Source organism: Saimiri boliviensis, chromosome 15 (genome assembly GCF_048565385.1).
Source record: "Saimiri boliviensis isolate mSaiBol1 chromosome 15, mSaiBol1.pri, whole genome shotgun sequence".
NCBI lineage: Eukaryota > Metazoa > Chordata > Mammalia > Primates > Cebidae > Saimiri > Saimiri boliviensis.
In genome coordinates this window covers 55,167,134-55,194,508 of record NC_133463.1, presented here as the reverse complement: position 1 = coordinate 55,194,508, position 27,375 = coordinate 55,167,134, and the positions used below count along the sequence as shown (strand labels likewise).

General features: G+C 35.5%; 1 long non-coding RNA gene across 1 annotated transcript in view; it reads left to right on the top strand.

Moving 5' to 3' along the window:
* Window positions 1–915: 915 nt before the first annotated feature.
* Window positions 916–27,375, top strand: part of LOC141581405 (uncharacterized) — a 45,950-nt gene continuing 19,490 nt past the window's right edge. The window contains exons 1-2 of the long non-coding RNA XR_012513990.1: window positions 916–1,176; window positions 19,592–19,660. This is a non-coding gene — a long non-coding RNA (uncharacterized LOC141581405). The remainder of the gene's footprint in view (window positions 1,177–19,591; window positions 19,661–27,375) is intronic.

Genomic DNA, 27,375 nt, shown 5'->3' with positions numbered 1-27,375 from the left:
AATCCATTACATTGGTCTATATGTCTGTAATTATGCCAGTCCCTTATATGTATTTTTAATCACTAAAACTTCATAACATGTTTTGAAGTTACGAAGTGTAAGGCTTTTTTAAAATTTTTTTCTCAAATTTATTTTGGTAAGTTGGGCTCTCTTATAGTTCCATATGAATTTAAGGATGCATTTTTATTTATGCAACAAATGTCAGAGATTTTGACAGGGATTCCACTGAAGTTTTAGATCTCTTTGGGCAGTATGGGCATTTTTCCAATACTGTCTTTCAGTCTATGAACATGGGATATCTTTTCATTTATTTGTGTCTTCTTTAATTTCTTTCAGTAATGTTTTATGATTTTTCAGTGTAGAAGTCTTTCACTTCTTTGGTTAAGTTTATTGCTAAGTATTTTATTTTTATCAATGATATTGTAAGTAGGATTGTTTTCTTAATTTTCTTTTTGGATAGTTCATTGTTAGTGTATAGCCACATAAGTAAATTTTGTGGTAATTTTGGATACTGAAACATTGCAATATGAATTTGTTAGCTCTAAAAATGTTTTTTTGTGGACTCGAGATTTTTTTGCGTACTCATGTAATCCGCTAATAGAGATTATTTTACTTTCTTTCTGACTTGAATGCCTTTTATTTCTTTGTCTTAATTGCTCTCTATAAAACTTCAAGAACTATGTTAAACAGAAGTGACATGATTGGGCATCCTTGCCTTGTTCCTGACTTGAAAGGAAAATATTTCAGTTTTTAATTATTGAGTAAGACATTAGCTATGGGCTTGTCATATATGGCTCTGAGATTGCAGGATAAAAACTAGTCCTTTCAGGTAGGCTCCCAAAGGCCAGAAATTTGGATGTTGGTTTCATCTCTTTTCCTCTCCAGGAGGAAGCTAAAAGTTAGAGGTTTTCTTCTACTCTTTATTCACTGAGCCAGCAGAAGGGACCATGGCCAGAGAGGGGTCTAAATCTTTGCCTTTGTTTTCAGCAGCTCTCAATCTGGCACCCTTTCCTATCAGTAGTTTATTTAGTAAGGACATAAACCAGTCCTTTGGGTAGCTCCTGACAAAGTCTAAACATTGGAAACATGTTTCAGTCTTCTCTTTCCATTCCCAGGGAGAAGCTGAGACCTGTGAGTTTTCTACCAATTGCATCGCACTGAGAAAGAGGGCCTTTGGTGTGTTTGCCATGAATCTTCCTGTTGGCATTGGTGCAGCTGGGTTTGCATTTGCCTGGGATGCTGGAACCTTTTAGTTGGTTTCTGGATTTCTCACAAAGGGAAATGGTCTATATTGTTGCTGAATTCGTTTCATGTATCTAAAAGCACCCTTTTTTTACATCTATTTTCTTAGTTTCCTATGGACCTTCTCTTTGGCTTTGGGATATTGACATTAATTTATAGGTTAGTTATGAGTTGATTACTCCTGACTCTATGAAAATTAAAATTTTAAACAGACTATGCTTTCTAAATATTTGTCTACTAGTCTGCCAAACACCCTTGTTGTTATTCAATATTGGTAGTACAGAATAGATAGATTCATATATGTTCTAGCAAGTATAAGCAAGCATAAAATAAATACTCACAAGGAATACTCTTGGAAATAAAATAAACTGTGTCCTTTGATATAATTATTCAAGATTAAATCACTGTAGTGTATTATTTAAGAACACTAAATTTACCATTCAGAAAAGGGAACAAAATTGCTCAGAAAATAATTGAGCCATTTGCCATCCTTAAATGTGTAGAAGAGGTTTATAGTTCTTTAGTGCTACAGCACTAAGAGAGATGGTCATCTCCACCCCACCTCTAGGCATATATCTAGGCATTTAGAGCAACTGATTGCCTGAATCATCAGCATGAGCTGTCCCATCCTTCATTAACAGAGATCAAGGTGCAGTGGGGCCCTCTCCACCCCATGCCCAGGAAGATATTCAGGCATTCAGAGCACCCATTCACCTGGTTTAGTGGCCTGAGCTGCCCTGCCCTTCCTGGGACTAGATTGTGGTGCAGCAAGTCTTTCTTTGCTCCATGCCCAGGCAAATCTCTAGGCATGTGGAGCACCATCTCGCCTAAATCAGCAGCTTGAGACAAACTGTCCTTTTTGGGACAAAGATCTAGGTGCAGGGAGGTCCTCTGTGCTGTATACTGAGGCATATTTTCAGGTATGGAGGGTAACCACTTGCCTAGAACAGCAACATGGACTGCTCCACCCTTCCTGTGCAGAGATTCTGGTGAAAGGGGGCCCTCTCTGCTACACACCCAGGCATATCTTCAGGTATGTGGTGCACCCACGCTCACAGATTAAAGAAGTTGGGCTGTCCCTCATCCCCATGCAGAGAACTTGGGGCTGAGGTTTACGAGCTCCATGCCTAGGCATACCTCTTAGCACTTGGTAGCCACCCACTGGATTATCCCTTAGTGCTGTTGCTTCTCCCTGCTATTGGGGGACATGGAAACAGACCTACCTGCTAATCTTGGCCCCTGCTCTCCCAAAACTAAGCAGGGAGCTAAGACTACTGTGAAACCCACAAATAAACTCATTGCCTGAAGTAACAGAGATCTTCGCCTGGTAAACCAGGAAAAATATAAGCCAGCCACATTGACTGCAGCCAGCTCCTCCCTGTAAGTGCCATCTTCCGGCTTGTAGGTCAAACTGCACAGCCCAGTATAAAACTTGCCATCAGAAGTTCACAGGGCTATAGAAAAAAAAAAAAAAGCCAAAAGGCCCTACCCAGAATCCTCTAAATTCACATCCTCTAGGGAGAGAAGAAAGGGTAAAGGAAAGAATAAACAAATAATAGTATTATGTGGAAAGAAAGAAAAAGAAAAATCTCTCTGCAAAACAAAATGCATTCAAAAATTAGAAGTGCCAGCATCTCTAGATGAGAGGAAACCTGCACAAGAATTCTTGCATCATTAAAAACCTGAATGTGGTGTCATCACCAAAGAATCATGCTTGCTCTCCAGCAGTGGTCCCTAAGGAAAATGGAAACTCAGAACTGACAGACAAAGAATTCAAAGTATGGATTTCAAGGAAGTTAAAAGAGATCCAAGACAAGGTTGAAAATAATCACAAAGAAACTTCTAAAGCAATCTGTGAAATAAAGGAGGAGATAAACATCCTAAAAAGTAATCAATTACAGTTTCTAGAATTTAAAAACTCACTTAAGGAGTATCAAAATACACTTGAAAGCTTTATTAATAGATAGGATCAAGGAGAAGAATTTCAGAGCTTGAAGACTTTTGAACTAACACTGTCAGACAAAAATACTTTTAAAACAAGAATTTTTAAAAATGATTATAACCCTTCAAGAAACATGGGATTCCAGGTTACCTAACCTATGAATTATTGGCATTTCTGAGAGAAATAAAAGTAAACAAGCTGGAAAACATAGGGCAGTAATTCAAGAAAATTTTCCTCATCCTGCTAGAGAGGTTAACATCCAGATACAAGAATTCCTGAGAACACCTGCAAAATACTACACAAAACAAATGTCATTAAGAAATATGTCACCAGATTCTTCAAGGTCAACGCTAAAAAAAAAAAAAAGTCTTACAGAAAGAGATAAAAATCAAATAGCATGCGAAGGGAACTCCATCAGGCTAACAGGAGACTTCTAAGCAGAAACCTCACAATCTAGGACAGATTGGGCGCTTATTTTCAGCATTATTAAAGAAAAGAAATTTCAACCATGAATTGTGTATCCTGCCAAACTAAGCTTCGTAAGTGAAGTAGAAATAAAATCTTTTTCATACAACATGTGTTAAGGAAATTTGTTACCACTAGATTAGCCTTATAAGAGATACTTAAGGGAATTGTAAATTTGGAAACAAAGCAAAACAAAAAAATAACTGCTACTACAAAAACATACTTAAGTACCTAACCCACAGATTCTATAAAGCAACCACACAATAAAAACTGCAAATAACCATGTAACAACTTAACAAGAGGTTCACAACTTCACATATCAATATTAATCTTGAATGTAAATGGTTTAAAGGCCTCACTTAAAAGACACAGAGTAGCAAGTTGGATTTAAAAAAAGACTCATTTACTTACTGTCTTCAATAGTATAATAAAACCCACAGGCTCAAAGTAAAGCATTAGAGAAAGATCTACCATAGAAACAGAAAACAATCAATCAAACAAACACACACCAAGGTTTATTACTCCTATATAAGATAAAACAGACTTTAAACTAACAGCAGTAAAAAAAAGACCAAGGGGGTGTTATGTAATGATCAAGTATTCAATTCAACAAGAAGGCTTAACTATTCCGAATATATATGCACCTAACATTGGAGCATTTAGATTGGTAAAATAAGTATTTCTAGATCTATAAAAAGGCTTAGACTTCTATAAAATCATAGTGGAAGGCTTCAACACCCCACTGACATTATTAGCTAGATCATCAAGATAGAAAATAACAAACAAATTCTAGATTTAAATTGGACACTTCACCAATTGGTCCTAATAAACATCTAGAGAATACTCCACCCATCAACCACAGTATTATATTCTTCCAATTTGCACACAGAGTGAACTCCAAGATCCAACATATGCTTGGTCATAAAGTGAATCTCAATAAATTCAAAAAAACTGAAATCATGCCATCCATACTCTTGAACCACAGTGGAATAAAATGGAAACCAATACTAAGAAGATCTCTCAAAATCATACAATTACATAGAAGTTAAACAATTTGCTCCTGAATGACTTTTGAGTAAACAATGAAATTAAGTCAGAAATTATCAAATTCATTAAAATAAATGAATGGGGAGACACAGTGTACCAAAATCTTTGGGACGTAGCAAAAGCAGTGTTAAGAGGAGAGCTTATACCCCTAAATGCATACCTCAGAAAGTTCGAAATATATTAAATTAATGATTTAAAATCACACCTAGAGGAAATAGAAATACATGAACAGACTAAACCCAAAGCTAGCAAGAGAAAAGAAATCAGAGCAGAAGTGATAAAATTGAGATTCAAAAATTCATACAAAGAATGAACAAAACCAGAAGTTTGCTATTTGAAAGGATAAGCAAGATCAATAGACCAGTGAATAGATTACAAAGGAAAAAAGAGATAAGATCCAAAAAAAAGCATAATCAGAAACAATAAAGACGACATTACAACAGATCTTATAAAAATAAAAAAGACCTTCAAGATTGTTATGAACACCTCTGTGCACAGAAACTAGAGAATCTAGAGGAAATTGATAAATTTATGGAAACATACAATCTCCCAATATTCAGGAAAAAATGGAAACACTAAACAGAATGTATTAGGCTATTTTTGTATTGCTATAAAGAAATACCCAAGACTGTGTAATTTATAAAGAAAAGAGGTTTAATTGGCTCACGGTTCTGCAAGCTTTACAGGAAGCATGATACTGGCATCTGCTCAGCTTCTGGAGAAGCCTCAAGAAGCATACAATCATGGCAGAAGGCAAATGCGCAGCAATCATGTTGTATGGCCAGAGCAAGATCAAAAGAGAGAGAGTAGGTGGGAGGTGCCACACACTTTTAAATGACTAGCTCTTAAGTGAACTCAGAGCAATAGCTCACTTATCACCAAGGGGATACCTGAAACCATTCATAAAAGATGTATCTCCATAATCCACACATCTCCCATCAAGCCCCCTTCCAACACTAGGAATTAGAATTCAACATGAAATTTAGGCTAGGACAAATATTTAAACTATAACACACCCCAATATCAGGTTCAAAAAAGTAGTAATAACCCACCAATCAAAAACACCCTTGATCAAATGAATTCACAGCTGAATTCAACCAGACATACAAAGAAGAGCTGATACCAATTCCACTGGAACCATTCCAAAAAAATTCAGGAGAAGGGACTCTTCCATAATTCATCCTACAAAGCTACCATTACCCTGATAACAAAACCTGGAAAAGCACAACAAGAAAATAAAACTGTTGGCCAATAACCCTAATGAACATTGCTAATAAAATACTAAACAAAATAGTAGCAAATCGAATCCAACAATACATTTAAAAGTTAATTCACTATCATCAAGTAGGCTATATTCCTGGGATGTAAGTTTCAATATTTGAAATAAATAAATATGATTCACCACATAAACAAAATTAAAAACAAAAACAATATGATCATCCCAATAGACATGGAAAAGACTTTCAATAAAATCCAACATCCCTTCATGATAAAAACCCACAAGAAACTAGGCATCAAAGGGACAAGAGAATTAGAACAAGACAGAGCTGCCCACTCCTACCACTCCTATTTAACACAGTACTGAAAGTTCAAGCCATTGTAATCAGCCAGGAGAAAGAAACAAAATGCATCTGAATAGTAAAAGAAGAATTCAAATGATTTCCCTTTGCCGACAATTTGATTCTATGTGTAGAAAATACTAAAGACTCCACCAAAATGCTCCTGGAACTGATAAATGATTCCAGCAAAGTTTCAGGATACAAAATCAATTTACCAAAACTAGTAGCATTTCTATACACCAGAAACCAAGCTGAGAGCCAAATCAACAATGCAATTCTATTTACACAGTCACAAAGATAATACAGTCAACCAAGGAGGCAAAAGAGCTTTACAAGGAGAACTACATGACACTGCTAAAAGGATAACAGGAACAAATGGAGAAACATTCAATAGTCATAGATAGGAAAAGTCAATATCATTAAAATGGTGATACTGTTCAAAGTAATCTAGAGATTCAACATTATTCCTATAAAACTATCAATGTTATTTTTCTATAACTAGAAAAAACTATTTTAAATTTTATATGGAACAAAAAATAGCCTGAATAGCCAAAGCCATCTCAAGCTAAAAGAAAAAAAACAAAATGTATCAACTTACTTGACTTCAAACTATACTATATGCCTATAGTAACCAAAACAGCATGGTACTGGTATGAAAACATACATGTAGACCAATGAAAAAGAATAGAGAACTCACAACTAAAGCCACACACCTATGACCATCTGATCTGTGACATATTTGACAAAAATAAGCAATGGGGAAAGGATTCCCTTTTCAATAAAGAGTCCTGAGATAGTTGGCTAACCACATGTAGAAGTATGAAACGGAACCCTTACCTCTCACTATATGCAAAAATTAAGACAAATTAGAGTCCTAAATGTAAGACCTCAAACTATAAGAATCCTAGAAGAAAATCTAGTAAACACCATTATGGACATCAACCTTTGGAATGAATACATGACTAAGTTCTCAAAGTCAATTGCAACATAACAAAAAATGGACAGATGGGACCTAAGTAAACTAAGGAGCTTCTGCACGCAAAATAAACTATCAACGGAGTAAACAGACAACTTACAGAATAGAAGAAAATATTAATAAGCTATGCATTGAACAAAAGTTTAACAACCAGAATCTATAAGAGACAAACAACAAACAAAAACCAAACAACTCCATTGAAAATTGAGTGAGATATGAACAGACGCTTCTCAAAAGTAGACACAGAAGTGGCTAGTAAACATGAAAAAATGTCCCACATCACTAATCACCAGAGAATTGCTAATCAAAGCCATTGAGATTCTATATCACACCAGTCATAATGGTTATTATTAAAGAGACAGAAAATAATCCTTTGGATATATACCCAGTAATGGGATTGCTGGGTCAAATGGGATTTCTATTTTTAGGTCCTTGAGGAATCGCCACACTGTCTTCCACAATGGTTGAATTAATTTACATTCCCATCAACAGTGTAAAAGTGTTCCTATTTCTCCACATCCTCTCCAGCATCTGTTGTTTCCCGATTTTTTAATGATCGCCATTCTAACTGGTGTGAGATGGTATCTCAATGTGGTTTTGATTTGCATTTCTCTGATGACCAGTGATGATGAGCATTTTTTCATATGTTTGTTGGCCTCCTGTATGTCTTCTTTTGTAAAGTATCTAAACACTGGGTACTCAGGGACACAAAGATGTAAATATTAGACACCAGGAATTGCTGGAGGCAGGAGGAAGAGAGGGGGACAAAGATTGAAAAATGAACTTTTGAGTAGTATACTCAGTACATGGGGGATGGAATGAATTATATTCCAAACCTCTGCATCATGAAATATTCTCTTTCAACAAACTTGCACATGTACCCCTGAATCCAAAATAAAAGTTGAAAAAAAGTTGCTTCTAAGCTTATATAATTAAAAAACAAATAATTGATCATGTTAATCAATGTGGTCATCTAAGCAGCTGATTTACTTTATAAATGAAATTCATCACAATGTCAAGACAGAGAGAGAGTGAGTTCATCTTTGCCATAATCCAAAGTAAAAAAATAAATTAACTTAAAAAAACCACTTTTTCTCTACATGTATATCCCTAGACTGTATAGACTCCAGAACTATAGAATAGGTTCCAAAATACCTTTTCCTGTTGTTTATACATTACAATGCATAAAATCATTAGACAGTAATCTAGGGAACCTCAGCATTCCTTTCAGGCAAAGCTTTTCTTAAATAAAATACATGACCTACTACTCCCAGAAAGCTGTGCTGATCTTGATCCCAGTGACCAACTTCCTAGGTCAGAGTTGAAAATTTTACCCAAATTCAGTCAAACAATTTTTCTCTACAAGAAATTTTAAACTAAGGTCTTGTACTTGCAATTATCAAATGTGCACTGAGCGCTGGAACTTGATAAAATACAGAGTGAAAGCCTGTTTGAGCACCACGGCAGCAAATTGGGTAAAGAAATGTACAGAAAATATAAAGGGGAAGGATGGGATCTATTCACCAACCCTCAGCCCACTGGGATCAGGCATGCATATGCCCTTCCTGTGGCATCCTACCAATATGTTGTACATTCCCTCATAGCAGGAAACATATGGACATGCAGGTATGTCCTCCCATTGCCACCCGTGGAATTTCTCCTCAACTTGACAAGAAGCTCCCATTTGCTAGTCATGCTGACCATTTTCTCACTCTTATTCATCAGAATCTGTTTTTTAAATGACTCCCAAGTATTCAGAGAACTGAGTAGTGGGGCCTTTGTCTTCTCATTGACTTTTTTTGAGGCAGAGTTTTGCTCTTCTCACCTAGGCTGGAGTGCAATGGCACGATCTTGGCTCACTCCAACATCTGCCTCCCAGGTTCAAGCAATTCTCCCACCTCAGCTTCCCAAGTAGCTAGGATTACAGGCACCTGCCACCATACCCAGCTAATTTTTGCATTTTTAGTAGAGACAAAGTTTCACCATGTTGGCCAGGCTGGCCTTAAACTCCTGACCTCAGGTGATCCACCTGGCTTGGCCTCCAAAAGTGCTGGGATTTCAGGTGTGAGCCACTGTGCCCAGTCCTCAATGACTTTTTTTTCTCCCACAGCTCTACTCCTAGCTTTAACTAGTGAGGCTTGGATTAAGTAGCCAGTACACTTTCAGGTGGAAGACTGTTGGGATGCATAGCCTTGGTAGGACTCCTCTCTGCCCACAACTGGAAAGGATTCCCAGTTGGAGTGGTAAGATACAGAGAGGTTGTATAGAAAAAGTAGGGTCAAGGGACCTGAGATAAGATGACTAGACCAGAAGACAGAAGCCAAGTTAAAATCTAGAAAAATCCACCTCCGCTTGAGCACCCACTAGAGCAAGATTCATGCTTCAACAGCATCTAGGAGCATATGAGCCCAAGACTGTGTAGTCTCTATTGAGTGGACAACTTATACAGTCTTCACTGAAGTGCCATTAGCTATTCTTCTTGTCCAGTCAGTTCTGTTCCCTCAGTCTATTCTCAACACAGCAGCCACTGTGATCTTTTTTTAGTTTTTGTCATTCTTTGGCCCAAACGATCCTGTGGATTCCCATTACACTTAGAATAAATCCAAAGTCTTTTATTACCTTACATGACCTCATCTACAACTACTCTTCTGCTCATTTATCTTCTCCAGCTACCTTGGTCAGCTTACTGTTCTACGTACCCTCTTCCCTCAGGCTTTTGCATAAGCTGGTCCCTTTGCCTGGAAGATCTTTCTATCCTATCTTAGTGTGGGTTACTCCTTCATTATCTTCAGGTCATTATTCAAATGTCACACCCTCATTAAAGTCTTCTTAGTCACCCTGCCTAAAATTTCATACTCTACCCTTATATACACATTTTAATCTTCTATTGAAAAACTTTTAAATTTCATACTTTATTTTCTGTCTCTTCTAATAGAATGTAAGTCTCATAAGAACAACAGTTTTGTCTATCTTTACTTACTATGTATACTCAGCTCCTATAAGCAGGAACAGCCATATAATTTATGGGGCACAGTGCAAGATGAAAATGCAGGGAGTTGTGTTCAAAATTATGAAGAATCTCAAAACAGTGACAGCAGAGCATTAAATTAACTGCAGAGTTCTGGGTAACTGCAGAGGTGGCAAGTTCATGAAACTTACCCTGTCTAGAACCTCTCAGAGAGTAGCAACCCATTTCACATTCATCATCCAGCAGGCAAGACTGTATTCCATTTTCTTTCAACTGAGTCTGTGAGGAAAGTACCCAAGCTGTCGACAGCCTGAGATACTCATAAGTCCCTCTGATAGAAGGCAGGGCAGTGACTGTCCAGAGACGTGGCAGTGGAATAAGGAGCCTCCCACAAAACCTCCTCACATTTTTAAGGGTAGAAAAATCATCATGCAATCATTCCACTTGCAAAACTAATAATAAGCACAAAAAATAAAAGTCTCTCTTCCATGGTAGAAGACAATCAAAAGGATCTCAGGTGAAATAAATTCTTTAAAAAATATAAATTATTTCTATATCTTGAAAATTTTATAACTGAACTAAAATGCCTTTAAAGATACCAAATTATTTTTAAAAATTAGTAACAAAATAATTAAAATATCTGCATGAAATAAACCATATGTATACATTTTTATAATATAATGTGCCATATAATTATGCATCCCTTGTAACAGAGCAGCATTTTTATGCCATTTTTCATGCAGTTACTAAACAGTAAGAATGGTTCTGAGTCAGATCTTCATTTTCAGCACAGCATCAAATATATTCCAATATTTTGTCTTACTTCCAGAATATTGCAAAATTCTCCTTTTTCAAAAATAAATTGTAGCAAAGAGAATAACACAAATTTAATGTTTTAACTCTTAAAAATGGCAGTTTACAAAATATGTTAATTATTTCTTCTTGAAAAGTTCACCTCACAATTTTTATGGCAAGTTTATAGTTGCCATTGATCATATTCACTTAGAATAATTCTGGTTTTCTTTATTGTTTTATTTGAGAACAATTGGAGTTTGTGTTTTTATTCAAAACTTCCCTTTGACAGCCACATAACCACGTGTGGTATAAACCTCTAATAGCAATACATAGAATAAGATCTCCAGGACAGGTTGGATGCATAATCTTAAGTCCTTAAATAAAAATTATAAATCAGCGCATTGTTGTGGTACTTCATTCTCATGCTGTGGAGTCCTCAGGAGACTTAAAATCATGGCAGAAGGCGCCTCTTCACAGGGTGGCAGGAGAAAGAGTGAGTGCTGAGCAAAGGCGGAAGCCCTTTATAAAACCATCAGATCTCGTGAGAACTCATTCACCATCACGAGAACAGCTTGGGAAAAACTACCTCCATGATTCAATTATCTTCACGTGGTCCCACCTTGACATGTGGGGGTTATACAATTTAAGGTGAGATTTGGGTGGGAACACAGGGCCAAACTGTATCAACTGTGTATTTTGAAAACATTGCCTGTCCACCAATGTATAATTTTTAGCCATCCATAATGCATTCTGTGGGTGATGTCTCATCAGACCCTTTGAATCACTTCTAAAAGATATATGAAACAAGAAGATCAATACAAAATATGTTGGATGTTTTCTTCTATATTAAGGATTTCTAAAACAAAAAATAGACTTGTTTCCCAACATAGCATTTATTTCAAAGAACATTTCAAAGAACACTATTATTCCCTGAAACAGTTTACGCAATGCTGGCCTGGAGTAAAGCCCAAATTGATAGCACAGTGTTATAAAAAAAAAAATAGGATTTGGAATTAGGCAGACCTTTGGATTAAGATGGGTTCTGTCATTTAGTTTGCTGGAATATTGTGAACTTTACTGAAAAAAAAAAAGTAGCAGTACTTAGCTTTATAAGGGGGCAACAAAGTAGTTGCTTAAATATTAGCATGTTCTCTTCTGTTCCCCACCCTGCTGTTTCCTCTTTGGGGGCTATGTCAACTGGATTCTTAGTTACAAGTGAAAGAAAATACAACTAAACTCAGGCAAAAAAGGAAATGTATTGGCTCACATAAAATGACAAGAATGGATTCAGGGTGCAGGAAATATAATTTTGAGTTGGTTTCTCTCCGTCTCTTTACTATGCCTTCTGTCATTCTGGCTTCAGTTTCAAGTGCCACTTGGTAGCAAGGGGTTGCTTGGAGCTTCAGCCCCAACATTCTCCAGGCCTCAGGGCCAACAGAAAAAAGTGAGTATCTTCCCTGGAAATTACCAAATAAATTCTACTTTAGTTTTGGTTAAGTCACATGCCCAAGTCTTGATCAATTACTATGGCTGAAGGCATCAATAGTAGTTGTTAGTCGGAGATCCTGTGCTCCCCTTAGGAATGCTGGGAGGGTGAGTGTGCACGTATGTGTCTATGTACATGTGTGTACAAGATGTATGTCATATTCTACAAAGCCAAAGGGACCAGAAGTGGGGAAGGAGCTAATTCCTCAAATGGAATGGGGGTCAGGTTAATGTTCCCTGAAAGAAGGTTAATAGACACTGGACAGTAAAAATAGCTGATGGCCACTATAACTCCCCTCTCATCAATCCAGAGTCACACATGTTGCAAGAAGAAATCTGTCCTAACCCACTAGAAATAATGACATTCTTAAAATATTCTGCCCCATTGTCCCAGAATCTCCCAGAGATCATAGCCTATCAATTAATGTTACTTAAAATCGCTTCACTTTTTCTACTGTAGTTTTTATCCTTCAGACTCAAGTTTATTTCTAACAATTCAAGTTATTACCCTAACACATTCCTTTACCAAAATCTTCACTCCCATTTAGTAATTGTCTTCTTTCTAAGTCTCCAAAGCTTTTATTGTCTTATATTGATTGTTTGACTTCTTGTGTGTCTCTCCTCATCATCTGTTTGATTCACTCTGGTCCTTATTATTTAGCATAAAAACTACCACACAAGAGACTCGTAATGGAGGTTTGCTAAAGGAATAACTGAATGAATCAAATACCAGTGAATGGATCCACAAGTATCACAGAAGAAACCTCCAAAATGTGACGCTCTTGATTTATGTCATAGACAATTAACTTCAGTTACAGTTTTAGGTAAGTATTATTAGTTAAGGTACACATTTCAGTCCATTTTACACTCCAGATTGTTTATTCTGGAATACAAATAGCTACAATGGCCTTACAGAGTTGGAGTAAGTCAATCTGTTTGTCTTTGTCTCTCTGTTTCTCTCTCTCCCTGCTCACTCTCTCTCAGACATAGACACAGACAACACCCCTATACACATATAAAACTGAATTTCCCTAGAAACATGATTAATGCAAATATAACATAATTTTTGTCATTTTGACAGCTTTTATTTTTCATGTATTTTCATATATAATCCCAAATGGTGAGCTACTCTGAGAAGGCAGTGGCCACATTTTTACTACAGCAAAATCTCCAGATTCAGCAATTTTTCTGACAATTTATTTGACTACAAAGTATCTAGCTGGCTTCAGAGGGAGGAAAAAAATCAACCAGAGTTTTCAACAGAAGGAACTTCTAAAGGTAGATGAAGCCAATGCATTTCAAGGGAAAAAAAAGAAAGTACATTAGCCAATGGTGAAATTTCTACAGTCCCAGGAAGATTTTTCCTTCCTTGAATTTTGCTGAAGCAGGATTTTCATCAACATTACCATGAAAGTTTAAAAGTGCTGTGAGTAGATATTTCTAACTCTTAAAGGCAAAAATTCTTTTTTAAACATAATTTTAGGGCCTATTTTTTAAAAAATACACAAGCCATACATGAGTACAATTTTATCATAAAATATGTAAAATCTACATAAATATACAGAATTTTAAAAATTCTGTTTGGTCTATCCTTTTCCTTCTACATTAGTAAATGCTTCTAATTGCTCATCTCTTTCCAGATACTTAAAAAATTCTCATATATTATTCTTCATAAAGAATCTCCTATTTCTTTTTGGTGTTTTTCTGCTTTCCACTATTGATCATGTTGGCTAGAGACTAATTCCTACTGCCTGCCTCCATCATAGAATCCAAGCCTTCCTACAAGCCCCTCATAGTATGCTCCTGAGACTCTGAACTGTACGTGAGTGAAACAAGAAATCTAGAAATTTTGAAGGCCAGAATCCTCACAGTAGCAGCAGTAACAGAGGTGATGACAGCAGCAGCAGCTGTGGCAACATACTGACCAGGCTATTCCTGCCCAAGTGTGTTGCAATGTTTCCTGCTTCCTGAATTCTTTCTGAGCTTCCTTTTTTCCTGGTGTTCCCAGTCATCCTCTTCCTGCTGTCACTGACTCTGGGAGCTGTATCCTTCCAATATCAGGTAGACTAGAATTCCGGAAAGCCCATTGTGCCTGTTATTAAAATTGTAGAACAACTTTCTTTCCGTTATTTTCCTAGTATATATTTTTTTCATCTATTTATCTCATGGTTTTTTAAATATATTCCAGATGTCTCCTTCATAGTTATATACTATTCAGTTTTATGCTATTGAATTTTAAAAAGACAAATCTGATAATTTCTCTTCATAAAAATTCCTTTGATCCAAGTAACGACATTTGTTTATTTTCTATTTCCTGTGTTTTCCTCCTTAGTTATATAGACTCTGATAAGTCGAGTAAGCATGTTAAACATTTAAATTAAGCACTAGAAGAATACTTAACAATGTTTACAAGTGTTAATGAATTGTCTATTCTCCTTCAGAAAAACCTGAGGATATTAGAATGCCTTAATTTCAATCTCCTTTGAAATATTTGAGTTTTTTTTTTTACCTTTTCTTGTTTTTAGATATATCCAAATAGTGTCATATTTTTATGTTAGTGAATCAACATAATAAAGAAAAACCTGCAGCTAACATGATGAAAGATTAAATGATGAAAGACTGAAAGCTTTCTTCCTAAGATCAAGAACAAGATAAGGATGACTTCTTTCACCACTGCTATTCAACATTGCACTGGAAATTCTAGCCAGAGCAATTCGACAAAAAAAAAAAAAAAAAACAAAAAAAAAAAAACGTAAATGGCATCCAAATATTTTTTTAGAAAGAAGTAAAACTATTTCTATTTACAGACAACATAATACTATATATAGAATATCCCAAATAACCCATCAGAAAGCTACTAGTGCTAATAAACAAATTCAGAAAAGATATAGGCTACAAGATTAACAGACACAAATTACCTGCATTTTTATACATTTGCAATGAGCATTCAACAAAGAAAGCAAAAAAAGATTTTATTTACAATAGTATCTAAAAGAATAAAATACCATGTAATAAATTTAGCTAAGAAGGTGAAAAACTTGTACAATGAAAACCATGACATTGCTGAAATAAATTAAAGATGACCGAAAATAATAGAAAGATATCCTATGTCCATGAATTGGAAGACTTAATGTTGTGTAGATGTCAATATCTACCTAAAGTGACTACAAATTTCAGGCAATCTTTATTGAAATTGCAATAGCCTTTTTTTTGCAGAAATGGAAAAATTGACTCTCAAATTCATATGGAATTGAGAGGAGCCCTCGATAGCAAAAACAATATTAAAAAAAAAAAAAAAAAAAAAAAAAAAAAGCAAAGTTGGAGAACTCACACTTCCCAATTTTGAAAGTTACTACAAAGTTACAGTAATCAAAGCAGTGTGATACTGGCATAAGAACAGACATGTAAAACAATGGAATTGAATTGAGAGTCCAGCACAAAGACGTAAGAACAAGACATCGGACTTTGGGAACTTAATGGGGAAGGGTGGGAGGTGGGTGAGAGATAAAAGACTACACGTTTGGGTGTAGTGTATACCACCCAGGTTATGGGTGTACCAAAATCTCAGAAATTGCCACTCAGAAAGAACTTATTCATGTAGTAAACACCACCTGCTCCCTAAAAACCTATTGAAATAAAAAATAAATTGAGAAAAAAGACTCGAGAGTCCCGGAATAAACCTATACAAATTTATAGCCCACTGATATTTGATAAGGTTGCCACATCCATTCAACCGAGAAAGAATAGTCTTCAACAATGGTGCTGGTACCACAATACAAGAGCTAAAAAATACAACTCCTAGAAGAAATTATAGAGGAAATCAGGACCTTAGATTTGGGAGTGGAATCATAGATACATTTGCTGATTTAACTCTGCTATTGTTTGTTTGCTTGTTTTTCCTGGTAAGTAATTTGCTTTTTTTTCCCTGACTTTGATGTTCTGAAGTTGTTTTTAGAGGAAGATCTCTTATTATAGCCATTAGCTTACCAAAGAAATGGAAAATTTGCTAAAGGTAGGAATCATTTAAAATAACAATTAGACCTAGCTTGGTGGCTCACACCTGTAATCCCAGCACTTTGGGAGGCTGAGGTGGGTGGATCAAGAGTCAGGAGTTCAAGACCAGCCTGGCCAACATGGTAAAACCTTGTCTTTACTAAAAATACAAAAAGTTAATTTCCTGAATAGTGTTAAATGAAAAGGCAAACTACGAAAGTGTGTGTTGGGTGTGATCCCATTTTGTCTGCTATTTACTTATAGGCATACGTAAATAAGTGTTCATGTGTAAACTCATATGATTATGAAGAAGTATCTGGGGAAAAAATACAAAAAAAATTTGCCAGATATGGTGGTGCATGCCTGTAATCCCAGCTACTTGGGAGGCTGAAGCAATAGAATTGCTTGAACCTGGGAGACAGAGGTTGTAGTGAGCCACGATTGTGCTACTGTACTCCAGCTATCTTAAGCATTAAATTTATACTGTTGGGAATAAAATACTTGTTTTAAAATAGACAAGGCTCTTCCTTTGAGACAGGCCTACTGGTCTCATTTTTATGTTATCTTTCTTTCATGAACTACATGCATTATGCATTCTCTACAATTTCTAATTCCAGTGTCTTATAGTGAATACAAGAACTTAAAAGACTTTGTAGGAAGTATTTGTATTCATGATATTCTAGATATTTATGACTTTTAACTAACAATTTTACACTTGTTCTAAAACCTAATTTTACAGCTAATTTCTTTAAGTGGCATACCTTTATGGAATTCCCCCAAAACACTCAATTTAGTTTCTCTCAACACAATTCTTTGTTTTATATTGGTATTTTATCAGTCTGGGGGGAAAAAAAGGAAAAAAACAAAACAAAACAAACAAACAAAAAAAAACCATGCAACTCTCCTTAACAGAGACAAAACAAAACAGACCTTTTAAAATTAGAATTCAACTGGTGGGAGCAAGAGTGCACTGATGTACCATATAGTCACTTCCTAGTTGTAAGTCGGGGGCATACTGTAAGAACTGGCAAGAGAGAACAGAGAAAACCCATTGATTGGCTGAGTCATTGTCAGTCAAGATAACTCATTCAGTGAAGACGACTTCCGCTTTAGTTCTCTTACGCAGAACTCAATCTGAATAATCATGCCTATTTCAATTAGGGACATTTGCTTATATTTTTTCCCAAAGATATTTCTTCCCTCTCTATTCTCACACACACAAACTTAGATGAATGCTCAATATTTCCATTTTAATGTTCACTCCACTTAACCGTTTTTCATGTGTCCAACCTCTTATTGCTCTTGGTTGCATTTTAGGGGCTTTTTCTGAGATCTAGCTCCCCATTTTCTTCACCCCCTCTTTAGCTGTGTCTAGCTATCATTTAAGCAGTCCACTGCATTTTGAATTTTTTTTTTAACTTTCAGATTTCTACTTTATTTCTTTCAAGTCTGTCTAATATTTTTTGTGGTATCATATTCTTCTGTGAAGATTTCTATTTCTTCGTATACTCCTCAATCATTCAAAAATATTTAAAATAATAATCTCATTTAAATTGTTTAGTTTTCTCCTGTTTTTGAGACTACTCTAATTTTTGTTGCATCTGCTAACTCATCTCAGCCTTGGTTGTTTTCATAAATGATATCGGTAAAAGTCTCTGGAGCCTGACTGGTTAGATTCTTTACCTGGTCAGAGAATTCCATACAACTGTTATAACATATTGGAAAATGTATCTCTCAGCTTCATTTCTCCCTCAAAAGAACAGATAGAATTGGTTATATGCCTATAAATTTTATAAGAAAAAAGGCAACTTTATTACTTAAGGATAAGTGAAACTTGAAAACATTTTTAGGTTTTTAATCCTGCCTCCATCACTTAAAATATAGATAGCTAATGCTGCAGATTTTGCCTCCAATCCCTTCCTTTAGAGTTTTTCCTGTTCTTTTCTTTCTTTATTTTTCTGACTACACTGGAAAGACAGAGAGTTACTTGGACACTTTGAAAGGATAAAATGGATAGAGTTTTTTGGATCCACTTTTCCTAATGCTCCTTTTTTCAGCTGGAAGTTTTATCTCAGAATCTTTCTTCCAGCCCATTGTTCCATTTAACCAGAAGTGAAGTCTTCTGTGCATCAGAGGAAACAAAAACCTCAATGCTACTAGATCAAATTTCACATGGACTATTATCCACTTTTCACGCTCGATTTTTAGTTCTCTTTTTAATTTTGAAAACTGAGGCTATCTTATTTCGCTTATGTGCATGTATATGTCTGGTCTGTGTGTATGTCTTTCTTTTTGAACTTATGTATTTTTTATTTTGTACTCGTATTTTTTTTTTCATGTTTTTCTGAGGGAGTGGAGAGGCTAAGGGGACATCCACATTTGTTCCACATGGGGCTAAAAATCACCTTAGAACAGATTTCTAAACGTAAAATTCTGGGTCAAAAAGCCTATGTTTTGCAATTTACGGTTTTGAAGTGCTTTTAAATTTCCAAAAAGATAAGACATTACACCTGCCTTCATATGCTGCCTAAAGGTGTCTACTGCCTCACACTTTGATATACCATATACTACAATTTCGGGAGAAAAATTATCCTGTGGTCTCTAATTTTATTTTTTCTTAAAACTAATGACTTTGGGAAACTGCATCTATATTTGCATTAATGTTTATTCTGTTATTGCCCATTCATACACTTTTTAAAAGGCTAATATCCTTTTTGATCTTCTACTTTCTCTACCTCAATGGTTGAGCAAAAAATAATAATTAATGATCTCACGATATTATGTCATTCTATACTGGCACATAATTAGTAAGTGGTAAGCAGCATCATTTCCATTGTATAAGGATGACTATATTTTAGAAATAGAAGTGACTTGAAAATTATGTCGAAGGTCACACAGTTATGAAATTTAAAAATCAGTTTTTGAATCAAATCACCCAGGAATGTGATACCTGTGTTCTAAAAACACTGCACTGTGTAGTAAAACCACCCTTAAAGCTCATCTGAAAATAATATCTAAAGAAACATGCATACAAAATAACTGCTTTAAATAATAAATGAAAATTCTGAGTTAGAGCTAAATTCTAATAGTGTAATGTCACTATCCGCCCCTCTCCACAGAAAATTTTACTATCTGATAAGCTGGTGGAGCCTAAAGACCTAAGTTCTTCCTAGCTGCAGCAGAACACGGTAAACTAAGGACGTATGATTATCATTGCTCAGTGTTAACGAAAAGTTTAGATTAATTGGTTTCTATCTCCCAAGAGACTCTCTAAATGAAAATTCTACTGGTTGTCCATATGTTTTCTAGCAATAATGATTACCAGCCATACCTTATGTACTCTGAGGCTCTGAAGTCTATGCCTTGTTTAGTATGAGAACTTTGGCAGTGCGGGATACTAAACTGTCTAAATAAGCCAACTACAAGGATAACTTGTACTGACAGCTAAGAAAAGCCGCTTTGCTCACATTCCCTTCTCCAGATTATTCCATTAATTTTTTTCAATAAATATTTATTGAAGCCAGAACATAAAGTGGATATAAAAAGACCATACCAGGTGGCAGGTTACGGCAGTTTAAAAGGACGGATGAAAGGGGTCCCTTGGTGCTCGGAGCAGCATCCGTTGTCATAATTAGCAAAATGTTAGCTTGAGAGCTCAAAATTTAAATAGAAAACGATCTTTCTTACGATGACCCGTGCCCCTATCTTTTGAAGGTACTCTTTGAGTCTGACCACTGCCAGGCATTAGTTACACCAATTGTCTCAACCTTTTTCAACTGAATAATCTTTTCACTACAAGGAATTCACAATATGCCTTTCAGGTGCGGAAAGAAAATTTATACTCAACCTGTAAAAACCTAGCAGATGGTACCATAATTTGTATATACATATATGCATACAGGATATATTCCTGGAGAATGAATCAGATTCATGTTACACCTATTTAGATGTTTCATTATATTTAATTTTAATTCATTTATTCATGGTTTTAACCTCTGTAAGGACATGCATTATTTAAATTAATAAACAGGTAAACTGAATCAATAAAACTGTAGCATTTAATGTTGAAGATAACTGACATGCATGAAGTCATTGTATTAAAATATTGGTTTTTCCATTGTTTTGCACAGATGGTGCTAGTAATTAATATTAAGCTTTTTTTTCCATCAGAGGATTCCCTGTTGACAAAATTCACATAGTATACAGAAAAATTGCTATATTATATCATCTGAGTAGGTGATGAATTGTTTATAAACTTATTAATACTATAATTTTTTCTCAGATGTAAAATGTATAATACTTTTACTGGCCAATGTATTATTGAAATTAATAAATTTTATGAGTTGGACTACATGGTTTACTCTGAAAAAAATTTCTTAACTGTATATTTGATCATAGATGTACAAGAAGTGTGTTCCATGCCATCTGGATTCTGAGAACAACATTAATTTCAAGATAGAGAAAGTATTTGAATGATTAAAGCTAGCCAGCAGCCACACAACCTACCACTTTAAGAAGGCCCTTCTGGAGGGAAGTATCTTTCCTGAGTGGCCAATAGATACACTGTTGGTCATACCAGAAATGTCAGAGAACCTCAGCAGCATGGTTATATATGAGCACAAAACTTTAAAAAGAGTTTAAAATGCTGGGTCAAATGGAATTTCTATTTCTAGGTCCTTGAGGAAGTGCCACACTGTCTTCCACAATGGTTGAACTAGTTTACACCCCCACAAAGGGTAAAAGTGTTCCTATTTCTCCACATCCTCTCCAGCATCTGTTGTCTCCACATTTTTTTAATGATTGCCATTTTAACTGCTGTAAGGTGGTATCTCAGTGTGGTTTTGATTTACATTTCTCTAATAATCAGTGATGATGAGCATTTTTCCATGTGTTTCTTGGCCTCATAAATGTCTTCTTTTGAAAAGTGCCTGTTCATATCCTTCTCCCACTTTTGGATGGGTTTGTTTGTTTTCTTGTTTAACTGTTTTAGTTCTTCATAGATTCCGGATATTAGCCCTTTGTCAGATGGGTAGATTGCAAAAAAATTTTTCCATTCTGTTGGTTGACAGTTCATGCTAATGATTGTTTCTTTGGCTGTACAGAAGCTCTGGAGTTTAATTAGGTCCCATTTGTCTATTTTGGCTTTTGTTGCCATTGCTTTTGGTGTTTTAGTCATGAAGTCCTTGCCTATGCCTATGTCCTGAATGGTTTTGCCGAGGTTTTCTTCTAGGATTTTTATGGTGTTAGGTCTTATGGTTAGATCTTTAATCCATCTGGAGTTAATTTTAGTGTAAGGTGTCAGGAAGGTGTCCAGTTTCTGCTTTCTGCACACTGCTTGCCAGTTTTCCCAACACCATTTATTAAACAGGGAATCCTTTCCCCATTGCTTTTTTTTTTTTTTGTCAGGTTTGTCAAAGATCAGATGGTTGTTGATGTGTGGCATTGCCTCCAGGGCCTCTGTTCTGTTCCATTGGTCTACATCTCTGTACTGGGTATATACCCAAAGGATTATAAATCATTCTATTTTAAAGACACATGCACACATATGTTTATAGTGGCACTGTTTACAATAGCAAAGACCTGAAACCAACCCAAATGCCCATTGACGATAGACTGGACAAGGAAAATATGACACATACACACCATGGAATACTATGCAGCTATAAAAAAATGATGAGTTTGTATCCTTTGTAGGGACATGGATGAGTCTGGAAACAATCATTCTCAGCAAACTGACACAAGAACAGAAAATCAAACACCGCATGTTCTCACTCATAGCCAGGTGTTGAACAATGATAACACATGGACACAGGGAGGGGAGCATCACACACTGGGGTCTATTGGTGGGGCAAGGGAGGGACAGCGGGCGGGGGGCAAGGAGGAGGTCGGGGAGGGATAACATGGGTAGAAATGCCAGATGTAGGCATTGGGGAATGGAGGCAGCAAACCACATTGCCATGTTTGTACCTATGTAACAGTCCTGCATGATCTGCACATGAACCCCAGAACCTAAAGTACAATTTTTTTAAAAAAAGAGTTTAAAATGCTCTCTTTAGAATCAATGGCTCTATTTAGCATAAATCCTCCATAAGCTCACTTATCACATGATGAGGAAGAACAGTTCTATCACTTCCATCTCAGTAAGTCATTCAGCAGGACACTCAATTGAGGCCTTGGGAACATATCTGAATTTTACTAGCACCTCCTACAGAGGGCATCAAAAGTGGGAAATTGATGTTAATAAATCTCTCCTTATGCCTCTGTCAGAGGGATGAAAATATAACAAGCCAGTTTTATTTCTAAAGGATTTAAAATTATCATTCCCTATTTCTAAAGTGTCATGAAAGTGCTGTTTGAATTAAATTCAACTCTCAAACAGTAATTTACCAACCAGAGAATAATCTACTAGGAAACAAGATTTTCAAAGTAAGGAAACACAAAGGTAAATAAAAGATATCATCATTTATTCGTATGCTTGATGCTCTAAAATTAGGATTGGGTTAGATCTCCTACGAAACCCTTCCAATCTTTTAATGACTTATCCCTGGTTCCTCTCTGCCAACAATCCTGGTTCTTAACACAAAGCTTGTACATTTAGTAAACTAGATTACAATGACAGCCTCAAACTCATCTCTTTGGAAGAGAACCTGAAAGATAATAATATTTCATATTAGTCACTGGGTATCACCATTCCAAGTTCATTATTTTTGTTTTATGAGGAATCAAACCCATATAGTCTAATGTGGGGGAACTTAACACATGTTGAGTTTCTCTTCTTGCCTGAGAGGCAACCCTGGCAAATGACTATAGCCTAGAATATGTCTGGATGCAGAGTTGCAGCATAGGGCTCAGTGTCTGGGAAGACACAGAGTGGGAAATGCAAAATGAACTGAAAAAAGTGGAACACCATTACAACAACAACAACAAAAAAAATCAAAGAGTCACTAGTATCTGTAACTTCACTTTTGAGTCTAAACACTGATGTCGACCTTTATAACTCCTTAGCAGAAATGCAACTCAGTCATTACTCCTGGCAGAAAAGTAATTAATGCTCATTCAGAGAGGGACCCAGATCCTGGCTGGCCTCAGAAACTCTGAATAATCTCCCTTTTTTTTTCTTTATTTTTTTCTGTACTCATCACGAAAAGAATCTCGATTCACTTTCATTTTCAAATTAAATACATGCTATACCATATGACATGATTTAACAAAAATCAATATTGTGAAACATAATTACAAATATTCATGTCCTGGCTAGTTAGTCCCTTTTATTATTAATAAACTGGGATCTTGGCATTGTTTGCTTTGGCAAAAAAGCAAATGCGATTGATCTCTTAAAATCCCCTGATTTGAGAGCTGGCTAACAATGTATGAAATTTCAGGTGAGGAAATTAATATTCAAAATGTGTATAAACCCTAGAACACATTGTGAAGAAATAAGGTATGTCAAAACTAATAAAATTGCCTTGTGCAATATAAATGTTTTCTTGACTGGTAAAATTACCTTTTAAGAGAATTTATTGTGAAATGATTAAAACATATTTCTAACTTTTTATATTATGTATATGTTGAATACCAGTCTCACTTATAAATGAATATATAGAATGCCAGTGCCACTTATAAAAAATCTTGTATTTGTCAATGAAATTTGTTAATGCGAAAAATGTCTATATTTTACTTGATATGCTTTATGGGAAGAAAGTAGCAATAAATTCTACAGTCAATGTAAGCTTTGTTCTGAAAGGAAAGCAGTTGTAACTATATAATAAGAGATATGTTTCTAAATTACTGTTATTATTATTATTATTATTATTATTTTTTGAGAGGAAGTCTTGCTCTGTTGCCCAGGCTGGAGTGCAGTGTGGCATTATCTCAGCTCACTGCAAACTCTGCCTCCTGGGTTCAAGCAATTCTCCTGCCTCAGCCTCCTGAGTAGCTGGAATTACAGACACACAACAGCATGCCTGGCTAAGTTTTATATTTTTAGTAGAGTCAGGGTTTCACCATATTAGTCAGTCTGGTCCCAAACTCCTGACCTCGTGATCCACCTGCATTGGCCTCCCAAAGTGTTGGAACTACAGGCATGAGTCATCACAACTGGCCCTAAGTTAATTTTTATATGGAAAAATATTGATAATAATAGTTACAGAATAAGGTACTTCAAAGATGTTTGGAAGCATTTCTGCAAAGCTATAATATTATAACTAATCTATGAATGTCTTTCCTTTTTGTGTTAGAATAATATGGCAAAAGGACAAGCTAAGAATAGGGTTGACTTGCATGTGTGAAATTGGACCAGCGGGAAATGAGGATAGGATTTCTAAAAATCCAGTAATACAGCTCAAAGAAATATATTTCAGGCAAATCTCTATTGTCCATTCTTAATATATCCACCTTTATACATTCATTATGGGTCTTCATTTCAAATTTCCTGATAGTACCTCTTGTATTTGGCTTAATCGCTTACATTAATAAAAAAACTAGTTTATTAACCATTTTATTAATCATGCCTTATATTTATGTACTTATTTTGCTGGCATTTCTCATTCTTTGTTTACCCTTACTTAGATTATGAAACTATAAATTATTTTTAAATTTTTTTTTTTTTTTTCAAAATTTCAGGGGACCCTAGAAGCCATCCAAACACTTCAGTTTCCAGAAGAGAAAACAAAAGTGCTTTGCCCCAGTTTCACACAAATCAGCTGCAGCCAGGAACCCTTCAAAGCACAAACACCTAAGGTCCTCCAGCTGTTAGGCTGTATATTACTTAGGGGCCCAGAATATAATTCATATGCCTTGGTCTTACATGGCTTTGTAGAGCATGAGCTCATTAAGTTACGAAGAAGGAAGGAAAAAAGAGCAGGAGAGAGGAAGGAAGGAAGGGAGGAAGGGAGGGAGAGAAGAAGAATGGATTGCTACAATATAGTTTAAAATATGACGCCAAAAGACATCTAATACATTACAGGAAACTGTTGAGCTGAGGTCAGGATGGGGTAAATGAACGATTTTCCACTCCATCGTAAGTCAGATATTCCACTAAGTCTTCATTGTTTACTCGAATTGCACATACATACTTAATTATATGTATGTGCATATGTGTTGTTTTTAAGGAAGAGCAGATATAGGATTTAGGAAATATTTTGGAAATAGGAAAGAATAAGAGTATATTTTATAATCAAACAATTAAAAATCAATGCTCTAATAACTTTTTATTAACTATAGAAAATTATGAAAACAAAAATACAAAGCAATGGAATTTGAATTATAAACATCTAAGATTAAATAAATTTATATAATAAAATCATTCATTTTTTATAACCACCATGTAAACCTGTCCTTGTCTAGTTATTGTCTTACTGATCCTCTATGTTTTGTTTTTGTCAACTGTATTATTGATTTTCTCTAAATATTCAATTTGTAAAATCTACAAACAGGGAGTCAAAACAGCACGTGTATTGTGGCAAAAAATGAACACCAAAATTTATGAATATCAATAACCTGTATTTCAGTCTATTTTATACTCAGTGCAGGGCCCTAGAATCATGCTGCCCGAGTTCAAATATTGACTCCATCACTCACCAACCATATGACATTGGGGAAGTTACTGAATGTACCTCAGTTTCTTCATCTGTGGAAGAAAAATGATAATAGTACCCATTCTCCATGATTGTTATAAAGATCAAATAAATTATGACAGATACAGCACTTTGAATATTTCCGGCCACATGACCTGCTATCAATATGTGTTAAAAATCAATGTTGTGATGCAATTATACTATAATGGTTTTTTGAACAAAGTTTAAATTTATCATGAATTCAAGTTAAAGTAATGGTACTTTACTTAGATTATGAAACTATAGATTAAGAATTATTTTTGTTTTCAAAATTTCGGGGGACTTTAGAAGCCATCCAAACACTTCAGTTTCCAAAAGAGAAAATGAAAGTGCTCTGCCCCAGTTCCACACAAATCAGCTGCAGCCAGGAAACTTTCAAAGCCCAAACACCTAAGGTCCTCCAGCTGTTAGGCTGTATATTACTTAGGGGCCCGGAATATATTTCATATTCCTTGGTCTTACATGTATTTGTAGAGCACCAGCTCATTAAATGGTGAAGAAGGAAGGAATTTGGTTAGGTGCCTTAAATGAACATGAGTAATTGTCTTAAAGAAGGCTGATCATATTAGTTTTTTGTCTATTAAAAATACCTAGCAATAATGGCAAAATTGTACACACAGAATATATTTAAAGTGAAAAATAATAAATATTCATTCAAACTTACCATGTAATTTCTGCCTATTGAGCCAAAAATTGCTTTTTCATTAAAGACATGGCCTTGAATCTCATAATTTGCTTTGCATTTGAACTCTTCTTTGCCTAAGTTAGAAAAGGAAGTCATAAAATTGGGCGTTTTCCTTCAACAAGCACATTCATTATAATCTAGTTGAGCTGTGTTTCAAAAAGTCTTTCTAAGAAATAACAGATTTTAATGATCTGTTTATACTGAAAACACCAGGTAAAGCTAGAGTAAATATATTTATTCAAACAAAGGGCAATATAACAATACTGCCATTTCTCTTGACCTTTTGAATTTTATTCTAAAACATCTCCCTTAATCTTCTCTTTGGTTGCCTTATATGTCTCTATTAACTACTAACATGTTGAAAGGCAGAGGAGTAGTATGGTAGCTGGCTCTGTTGGTGCCTCCATTCACCCTGAGGAGCCAGAGAGTTACTGCATCCCCCAATCCACACTCTACAGCGCAACCAATGGCCGGTGACTGAGTAGTGAAGGGCACAAAAATTCAGCTCCTTGTGTAAAGGGCCAGCAAACTCTATGGGGCATCTTATACTGTAGTGCTGCCCCTTTGGGCTCAGGCTGAGTCCAGATTTCTCCAGAAACCACCT